The sequence below is a fragment of the Zootoca vivipara genome, chromosome 14, assembly GCF_965207765.1.
Source record: "Zootoca vivipara chromosome 14, rZooViv2.hap1.1, whole genome shotgun sequence".
Taxonomy (NCBI): domain Eukaryota; kingdom Metazoa; phylum Chordata; class Lepidosauria; order Squamata; family Lacertidae; genus Zootoca; species Zootoca vivipara.
Window position 1 is genome coordinate 8,419,635 of NC_142597.1, and position 9,835 is coordinate 8,429,469.

A 9,835-nucleotide genomic window follows, 5' to 3' on the forward strand; every position below is an offset into this window, starting at 1 on the left:
TTGGGGGAAGGTTGAGCTAGACTGTAGCATGTTCATGTGAACACCAGTGGGGATCATCATCCTTTTTTGCAACCCACCCTGGGACCATTCAGTGATGGGTAAAGATAGGACTAATAGATAAATGAATCATCATGACCAGGGGTAGGCAACCTAAGGCCCGGGGGCCGAATCCGGCCCAATTGCCTTCTCAATCCGGCCTGCAGACAGTCCAGGAATCAGCGTGTTTTTACATGAGTAGAATGTGTCCTTTTATTTAAAATGCATCTCTGGGTTATTTGTGGGGCCTGCCTGGTGTTTTTACATGAGTAGAATGTGTCCTTTTATTTAAAATGAATCTCTGGGTTATTTGTGGGGCCTGCCTGGTGTTTTTACATGAGTAGAATGTGTCCTTTTATTTAAAATGAATCTCTGGGTTATTTGTGGGGCATAGGAATTCATTCACCCCCCCAAAAAAATATAGTCCAGCCCACCACATGGTCTGAGGGACAGCCCACGGCTGAAAAAGGTTGCTGACCCCCCTGATCATGACCATAGGAGCCAACTCCTAGGGGGTGAGGTCCCTTCAAACCCCCCCATATTTTTTTTTGAAGGGTTGGGGCCCCCAGAGTTGATGGGCATGGCCATTCAAATGGGGTGTGTGCGCCGTGTCTTCTGATAAATTATGTGGGGCGAGGCTTACTTGCCCCCCCCCCAATATTTTATTCAAATTGGTACCCCTGATCATGACTGTTAAATGCAGTATAAAGTGGAGAAACCTTGTAGCTTGGTGGTTCAGAATAAAAACAGCTGCACTGCCACTGAATTATGCCTTGTCTCCTTGTGACACCCAGAGCAGATGCCCCCCCCCCCACACAAAGGGCCCAATAAAAAACAGGAGGCAAGATCCACTGGGACATTCTCCTGCACAAGTCCCATTGACAGGAACAGGAGCTGCAAACAAGCATTATGATGCTCTTGTGCAGCTCCCAATCATTTTGGTGGAGTTTGTGAAGGAGAAATTCCTGGGTCATTGTGCTCCACTGGGTCCAGATCTGTCTCCCTCATCTTGTTTCTTTTAGCTGGACCAGAATCTTCCACCTGGGAGTGGCAGCTGTTTCACCTTGTCTCATGCAAATCTGCTCAGTGGCAGATCATTTGCCCGAATTTAATTCCCTGACATCTACAGGTACGGCTGCATAAGATCCCATTCTGCCATGCTTCCAGCTTATCAGTTTCCTGACAGAAGAAACAACCAGTGGGAAATTTAACAGAAAAAAGCAACTAGAACTAGGCTTTCCTTTAACATGAAGAGGAAAAGAGGGGGAGGAAGCAAAGATGAGTTTACAATGTTAACGTAAGTCTCTAAACGACAAAATAGGATAATGGAGTTTAATAATCCAGATGTCCTTTTTTTATTGTGCAATCATGATTATTTGTGCTCACTATGGCATTGGGGCCTGAACCTGCTTGCAATACTGCTTGTGCCATCCAAAATTATTTGGGTGGACATACTGCTTCATTTCCACTCAATACATCTCTTATAGCAGGGGTGTCCAAACTTTTTTCAGAGAGGGCCAGATTTGATGAAATGAACATGTGTGAGTGCTGACAGAAGTTGTTGAGCCTTTGATTGTAGAGAAACAGACTTGTTTTCGAGATTGGCAAAAAGCATTATCAAGATTTATTTGGCAGGGGAAGAAGCCAAGAATTAAATATAAGTTATTGACAGATGTTAAAGAAAGAGGAGGCTTCTCCCTGCTGGATTTAAAGTTATATTCAGATGCGGCAGCTTTTTGCTGGTTGAAGGAATGGTTTACACTAGAAAATACTGATGTTTTAGATCTAGAAGGGTTTGATAACGTATTTGGTTGGCATGCATACCTTTGGTACAATAAGGTCAAGGCTCATTATGGCTTCAAATGCCATATAATAAGGAAATCATTGCTCAATGTTTGGACTAGATATAAAGATTTGCTAGAAAGGAAAACACCCAGGTGGATTTCACCCTTAGAGGTAAAAACTAGGAAAAAGTTGAATATGGAAGAAAAATGGTTAAGATATAAAGATCTATTAATAGTTGAAAATGAACAGATAAAGTTAAAAGCATATGATCAGATAAAAGATCAATTGTGCGACTGGCTGCAGTATCATCAGATTAATGAATTGTATAGAATGGATAAGAAAATTGGTTTTCAACAAGAAAAGTCTAAATTGGAAACAGAATTGTTAGAGCCAAAAGCTAAAAATCTATCAAGAATGTATAAATTGTTGCTGGAGTGGCATACAAAGGATGAACAAACGAAATCGGTGATGATTGATTGGGCAAAGGATATAGGTCATAATATTATGATAGAGGATTGGGAAAGGTTATGGAAATATAATATGAATTTCACTGCTTGTAATGTGTTGAAAGAGAATTTGTATAAGATGATGTATAGATGGTATCTTATGCCAGTGAAATTGGCAAAGATTTATCATAAAAAAGACAATAAGTGCTGGAAATGTAAAGAATCGGAAGGGACCTTTTTCCATATGTGGTGGACTTGCCCCCGAGTAAAAAACTTCTGGGATAAGATTTATAATGAGTTGAAGAAGGTGTTAAAAAACACATTTGTAAAAAAAAACCAGAGGCTTTTTTACTTGGTATTATAGGGAAAGAGATACCAAAGAAAGATACCACTTTTTTCTGTATGCCACAACAGCTGCTAGAATTGTATTAGCAAAGACATGGAAAACAGAAGATCACCCGACGATTGATGAATGGCAGATGAAGTTGATAGAATATATGGAACTGGCTGAACTGACTGGGAGAATCCGCGACAGAGGAAGAGAGAAGGCAGAAGAGGACTGGAAGAAGTTTAAGATATATTTGGAAAAGAATTATAAGATTAAAACTGAGTAGTAAGGGAGTGGAAGTACGAAGAAGCTATAGAGGCACTAGTATATAAGAAGTAAGGAGGAAGATATTTGTTTTTATAAGTATATAAGATTCCATGTATAAGAGTAAAGAATGATGAGAAGAATGGAAATGATAATAATCATAGGTTGGTATTAGAAAAAGTAAAGAATGTTGAAAACGAGAGCGCTGATATAGTTAATACTAGAAACGTGGAGGGAGGGAAGGAGGGAGTCACCAAATACAAGAAAGGAACTAGTAAAGGTTATAAGAAGCTTTTATATTTTTATCCTATTTTTGTTGTATTCTTATCTGTATTTCTTTGTTGTAGAGTGTTTTTCTTTTATGGTTTGTTTGTACTTTACTCTATATTCTATTTTTGAAAAATTAATAAAAAATGATATTAAAAAAAAGAAAAAAGAAGAAGTTGTTGAGCTTTTTTTGGGATTGATGTTGTTGAGCTTTTTAAAGGATTTTACCCCAGGAAGTAGGGGGCCGGATTAAGCTCTCGGGATGGACTTTGGACATGCATGCCCTTATAGCATCCTGCTGAAATCCTGTAACTTTTCATGTCAGAGAAGTTCTGGGTTGTTGTTTTGTCCTGTTTTTGTAGCATCATAGTGGAATCCCTGATCTGGACCTTGTGTGGATATCAATTCTCTCTATCAGAAGCGCAAGTTTCAAAGCTTTACTACAGTACAGTCAGTGCCTTTTGTTCAGGAACTCACCAGGTTCATGGCAATCAACCTTTCACTGCTGCTGCCCCTTTCAAAGGGGTCTCATTGCAGGACCCCCCCCCCAAAATGCCCGTGTACCTGATGAGCCAGACAAACAGCCACCTGCCATGTCCCATCCCCTCACAGTAGTAGACAGAAGCTGAAGTTTCTCTTGCTTTTGAAAGCATTTCTTTCTTTGTCGAAGCTGTTTGACAATGGTTCTACTCAGTACTGTTAGTGTAATGCTAGCGTTGCGGACAAAATCAGTCAGCCTTGCACTCAGTGGAATTGCTTCTTTATAATATTTTACTGCAACAACAAACTGCGTGGCTGCAGCAGAAAAACAGGAACAGAAAGTCAGAGAAGTTGCTTAGATTAAATAGGAGATGATAAGCAAGTAAGATTTAACCACCACAGATGTAGCTCCTCTCACTGTTGGAGAACCAAGACTAATTGCACCTTCAGAAGATGTACTGGGGGTAGCCAACATGGTGCCCTCCATATGTTGATGGACTGCAACTCCCAGCAGCCCCAGTCAGCCTGGTCTATAGGGAATATAGGAGTTGCAGTCTAACAATATAAGTAAGGCACCACACCGGCTGATTCAACTATCCACATGCCATTGCTTTTCCAACAGCCCTTCCCATTGAGATTATGCTGTGCTATAATGTTCAACTTCTTTTGAAAATTGCAAAGGTGATCTATGGGCAGCAGCTTGGGCAAGGGCACCTGCAATCATTTCTTCGGATGGACAACATTTCAGGTCAATAATGTATTGTTTTTGCTTTACCCCACTAGTAACCAGTCAGTGGGCAAGTCCTACTCATTGCAGACCCACTGAAATTCATAAACATGATTAACATGGGCCCAGTGCTTTAAATGGGTCTACTCTGAGCAGACGTTATTTGGCCATGGCCCATAAAGCCCTCATTCTTACTTCATCCCAGTTCTAAGGAGGCTGGTTAGCATCCAGCAACCATGTATCTGACCATCTCAATCACTAGCTTGCGGTTTTCTCTTTCCACTACTGTATTCCATTTAGTTTAGGGCATGGTTTTCTGGTGATCGATACACTGTTTCTTATATATACTTCCTCTTCTTTTCCTTTGCATTCCCCATTGTTGTCTGTATGGGGTATTTGTTACTTGCACTGGAACTTGTTTCTGACGAAAACAACTGCAATTTCCCAAGCATCTCATGTTTTTGCTTCAATGAGATGTGTCAGTGTACCTGGAATAGTCATCGTTGATGATGGTAATCAGGTATCTCTTTCCATCTGGTGTGAGAATCTGCAGAAGTCCGCCAATGCCACTGTGGATAAGTTCCAAAGGATATATAGCCTTACTCTGGCTGCTTTTGGAAAGCAGGTTGCATGCCGATTTTGCTTTTATACAACATGCACACTTCATACATACGCAACCTGATGACATCTTCATGTCCTCTGTCACATTCCTTTTCATGCACTCTTTTATAGTATCCACATTTCTGCACTTGAGATGTCTGTGGAACAAGTGACAGGTAGGTAGCCATGTTGGTCTGATGTACTGTAGTTGAAACAAAAATGAATAAATAAAAAATCCTTCCAGAAGCACCTTAGAGACCAACTAAGTTTGTCATTGGTATGAGCTTTCATGTGCATGCACACTTCTTCAGATACACTGAAACAGAAGTCACCAGACCCTTATGTATAGTCAGAAGGTGGGGAGGGGTATTACTCAGAAGGGTGGTGGGAATGGGTGATTGGTTGATAGGAGTGGTAAACCTGTTGACGACTGTTAACGACTGCAATTGGTCTTGCAGGAAAAAGCAAGGGGTGAGGTGGCTAAAGAAAGCTTTATCATGTATAATGGGATAAGAATCCAATGTCTTTATTCAGACCAGGTCTGAATTCATCACAGCCTGTATGAGTGGTGGTTCTAGCTTGCTCATTCTGGCAGGTGAGTTTGTACAGGTGTTCTCTCCCAGTTCCTCAGGCCACCATCTCTCTCCCTTTCTGATGTCCTTGGAATTGCACCCTGATGCCGTTACTAAGGCCTTGAATTTGCCTATTCTCTAGGCAGCAGACGGAGCAAGCACACAGGTCACAGACTTGTCCCCCACAACAGCGAGATGTATTTAAATGACAGCAATCATTACTAAATTTGCATTAGATATAAGCTGCCGTGTGCAAATTTTACACAAATCTGAGCCGTCCTTGTCCTCATATTTCTATTGGCGTATATGTGGCCATCCTGGGCCCAGTACCACCACAATAACTATCGGTTGCTTAGCTGTGGAGCTGGTGCTGGATGCTCAGCTGTGTGAGCTCAGAATGCTGCTGCTGCCACCTCTTCCATTGTCCTCCCTGGATGCTCTCCCCCACCCCCCTCACACATACATATATATTTCAAATAAGCGCATATATATGAAAAAAGGAAAGAAAGAAGAAAAAGAAAAAGGAGAAGAAAAAAGAAAAGGAAGGGTCAGCAATCCTTTTCAGTCCACTGTCCCTCAGGCGTTGTGGGGGGCCAGACTATATTTGCGGGGGGGGGGGGATGAACAAATTCCTATTCCCCTCAAATAACCCAGAGATGCATTGTAAAGAAAAGGACACATTCTACTCATGTAAAAACACACTGATTCCCAGACCATTTGCAGGCCGGATTGGGCTGGATCTGGCCCCCAGGCCTTTAGCTTGCGTACCCCTGCTCTATGGCAAGGTTGGAGAACCTGAGGGTCAGAGGCCAAATGTGGACCTCCAAGCCTCTTCTTGGGATTCTCCCCAGGCCACACTCAAAGTGCTTTTGAGAGGCTGCAATATGTCCACAGTGACGTTAGATCAGGGGGAACAGTGTGCTGCCAATACCTACATTTCACATGCTTTTGCCATTCTCTAGTCCTTTTCATATTTGATTGCCTAGCCCCAAGAACAAGGAGGCTTCTGCCTGGTAATTGCTTTCCATGCGGCACTTTAGAATCCCGAAAGTGTCTAGTGTTAATAATTAAAGTATCCAAAGTGGAACAGTTATCTCTACAAACCGCTGGAGTCAGGCATACAGGAGGGACCGTTGGTACTTATGCAGAAAAAATTCACTCAAGCCAAGGTTTTGAAAACATCAACCTTCCCTCTCAACTGTCCTCCCCACCCCAGTGCACTATGGGTTTTAGGCCACCAATCAAAGCTCATTGCTTTGCAAGGGCACGTTTTCATGGCAAAGCCAGTGAAGTTAAGACTAGTACCTGAGAGACCAGGGTTCAAATCACCACTTGGCCATAAAGCTCACTGAGTTACCTTGGGCCAGTCAATGTTTCTCAGCCTAACCTACTTCACAGGGTTGTTGTAAGGATAAAATGGGGAGGGGGAAAACCGTCGCATACTACCTTGAGCTCTGGTGGACAGGTGGGAAGAAAATGTAATAACGAATAAAAGAAATGTGTACATCCACAAACGTCACACATAAATTATCCACTTCAACCACATAAGAAAGTACACCAGAAATAATCAACCAAAAGCTAGTCAATCAACTGACCAGGGTCTGGGTCCCCTTGGGTTTTAGTCCATCACTCTCATCTTTAACCTTTAACCCCTATACCACACTGGCTGTCAGTATATTTGTTTCATTTTAATGAATTTGTATTGCATATTTTGTATGACACTGTTGCTGTAAATCACTTTGGGACTTCTGCTGGGAGCATAAAGCGATACAGTGGTGCCTCGCTTAACGAATGCCCTGCTTAACAAAATTTCCGCTTAACGAAAGGTTTTTTCTAGCGGAGGTTGCCTCGCTAGACGAATTCATTTTACGAAAAATTCGTCTAGCGAATCACGGTTTCCCATAGGAATGCATTGAAATTCAATTAATGCGTTCCCATGGGCAAAAAAATAAAATAAAAAAATTTCAATGCATTCCTATGGGATGCGCTAGATGAATTTTTCGTTATAAGAAAAGACTGGAACTAATTAAATTCATCTAGCAAGGCACCACTGTACATAAATTGAATTAAACAGAATTCCCAGAAGATTGTGCTCTAAGCTGTTTATAATGCATACCCCCCCCCCTCAAATCAGCAATACAGATCAAGAAGTGCATTCTGCACATTGCATTGCACTGCCGAGTGATGCTTTCCAGCACTCCAGCAAATCTATTCCTTTCCCTCTTCCTCTCTTCATTTTTCATTTCCCCCTTCAGCAGTCAGTCAGCATTCTGTGATCTTGAAGCAAGCTCTATGGATTATTTTTGGAAGTACCCCTAGGGTTCCCCCCTTTAAAAAAAAGCCCACTTTTGTAAATCACAAGTCTTCTGGGTTCCCCTCAGCCTGCTGATGAGCTCCCTGTTGTGGGTGGGTGGTGCTGTTTTGACTATGAAAGCTTGAGCACTCACAGCCTGAACATCCGAAATGGAGGGAATGTTAATTTAGTTATAACAACAATTCCGTTAATAGACAGAATATCAAGAATTCAACCATTCATAAGCCTCTCACTGAATAACACAGTATCACCAGGATCATCAAATATTAACACAAACCAGACAAATTGTGTTAAGCTATCTAGGGCAGAGCAGTAATAACAATAACATGCATAATATTAATGCAAAACTGATGCATGTAATTTCACTCTCATTCCTTTCCAAACAATTTATCTTAAAAATGACATAAGGATAGCTGCCAAGTTCTCCCTTTTTTAAAGGGAAATTCCCTTATGCTGAATAGGCTTCCTCGCGAGAAAAGGGAAAACTTGGCAGCTATGCATAAGCCACCTTCCCAATGTCTCTGAACCATGTCAGGCTAGGAAAGGTTTCCAACCAATTAACCTACAGTAGCTGGAAGGTTGCTTCTCAGGCCATCTAAATTCTCACCTGGGATGTTCTTCCCCATAGGCTGCCCCTCTACACATCAAGATGACTTGAGAACTTACTGCTTTCCTCCTTTCCTCCAACCTAAAACTGAATAGAATGGACTTCTGAGGCTCAATAACATCATGCAAAATTGGGGCTTTGTTAGGAACTTAAAAGGCCCAGCATAAATTTGTAGAATATTTGACCTATGCTAATATGTGTGCATGAGACGCGGGTGGCTCTGTGGTCTAAACCACCAGAACCTAGGGCTTGCTGATCAGAAGGTCAGCGGTTCGAATCCCCTGTGACGGGGTGAGCTCCCATTGCTCGGTCCCAGCTCCTGCCAACCTAGCAGTTTGAAAGCACGTTAAAATGCAAGTAGATAAACAGGTACCGCTCCGGCGGGAAGGTAAATGGTATTTCTGTGCGCTGCTCTGGTTTGCCAGAAATGGCTTATTCATGCTGGCCACAAGACCCGGAAGCTGTCTGCGGACAAACCCTGGCTCCCTTGGCCTATAGAGTGAGATGACCACTGCAACCCCAGAGTCATCTGTGACTGGACCTAACGGTCAGGGTTACCTTTAATAAGAGTGCATAGAGGCAAATTTAAGTCAACTTTTGGGGAGGGGGGATAATTTCTTGCTCTTGCTCTCAGTGCTTAAACTAATAATAATAATAATAATAATAATAATAATAATAATAATAATAACAACAATAATTTATTTATACCCCGCCCTCCCCAGCCAAGGCCGGGCTCAGAGCGGCTAATACCAAATATAAAACAACTAGTTAAAATACAATTCAACAACAAGACTAAATACATTAAAATTAAAAATTAAAAATTAAGCCTCATACAAAAGGGAAAAAGAAAGGGAAAATGGGGGAGGGGATCAGGTTGGCTCCAGGCCAAATGCCAGGTGAAACAACTCTGTCTTACAGGCCCTGCGGAAAGAAATCAGGTCCCGCAGGGCCCTGGTCTCAGGAGACAGAGCATTTCATGACGTCGGGGCCAGTGTTGAGAAGACCCTGGTTCTAGTTGAGGCTAATCTGATTTCCTTCAGGCCTGGACCTCTAAGGTGTTACTATTTATTGGACCTGAACTTTTTGTGTCAACAGGATTTTCTGGACCCACTGTTTGTGGACTGGGCCTCCTGCAATTTAAGATGACAGGTACCCGGAACTCCTGTGGTTCTGCATATTAATATTTTTTATTAAAGATATTCATGGTTTCCAAGAGCACGTGCATTGTCTCTTTCTGCAGGTTGTGCACAGGGCAAAGTTGAATTTTCCAAAGCTAGAAGGCAGGAAAGAAGATTTAAAAGAGAGAGTGTGAGAGAGAAATCACAGGATTGTTAAGCCAATCTCATGAATTTAAGCAGTGGGTCTCTTCCCCAATTTTGTTACACTAGCTAGGGCAGACCTCAGCTTCC